The sequence below is a fragment of the Physeter macrocephalus genome, chromosome 20 (genome assembly GCF_002837175.3).
Source record: "Physeter macrocephalus isolate SW-GA chromosome 20, ASM283717v5, whole genome shotgun sequence".
Taxonomy (NCBI): Eukaryota; Metazoa; Chordata; class Mammalia; order Artiodactyla; family Physeteridae; genus Physeter; species Physeter macrocephalus.
In genome coordinates, this window is record NC_041233.1 from 82,975,323 (window position 1) to 82,976,282 (window position 960).

At 45.6% G+C, this 960-nt stretch overlaps 1 protein-coding gene across 1 annotated transcript in view; it reads right to left on the bottom strand.

The window, feature by feature from the left end:
* TCERG1L (transcription elongation regulator 1 like) overlaps window positions 1-960 on the bottom strand; it is a 209,321-nt gene that overhangs the window by 85,175 nt on the left and 123,186 nt on the right. The gene's annotated exons all lie outside the window — the stretch shown is intronic.

Genomic DNA, 960 nt, shown 5'->3' on the forward strand with positions numbered 1-960 from the left:
ATGGGGATATATGTATATGTATAGCTGATTCACTTTGTATACAGCAGAAACTAACACACCACTGTAAAGCAATTATACTCCAATAAAGATGTTTAAAAAAAAAAGAAAAAAAAGAAAGACACGTGAAGCCAGGTGAGCTGCAGGCCTCAGGACCAACCAACCCTGCAGCCAGGGGCACCTGGGAGAGGACAGGACAGGTCCCTCTGGGGCTGGCAGGTGAATCTACAGGTGGAGGGAAGGTCCAAAGATGGATAGGGGTTGCGACAAGGGGGAGGGAACAGCTTATGGAGACAAGGAATAGCAAGTCCCAGAGCTGAGACCCACATCTGGGATAGGATTCGGACCACAGGTGCCAGGGTAGGTGACAGAAGGCAGGGCCCAGTGGGGAGATAAGGCCACTCAGGCCAGCGAAAGAGCAGCCATCCCCCTTCCCCCCCACCATGTGGCTATGACAAGGAGCAGTGAAAGCTAAAAATACGAGGACAATGGCATATGAAATTGTCAGTATAAATAATGTTATACATACTACATTATACATAGTATATTATAGAGTGCTTTATACATGTAACAAAATAATTAAATTTTATTTTCACACTGAAGATTTTTTCAAGGCTACTAGCTACTGTTACTATTATTTCATAGAAAAGGAATCTCATGAGAGGCCTGTAGCAGTCTTAGGAGCCTTTTGACACTGTTAGAGTCTTAGAGTTCAGATATCGTATTTAACACATTAGTTATCTTGGCATAAGTATTCATGGCCTCAGATTTTAAAACATCCTCAAAGTACATTTTTTTTTTTTTTTTTTTTTTTTTTTGTGTGTGTGTGTGTGTGTGTGGTATGTGGGCCTCCCTCTGCTGTGGCCTCGCCCGTTGCGGAGCACAGGGTCCAGACGTGCAGGCTCAGCGGCCATGGCTCACGGGCCCAGCCGCTCCGCGGCATGTGGGATCCTCCCAGACCGG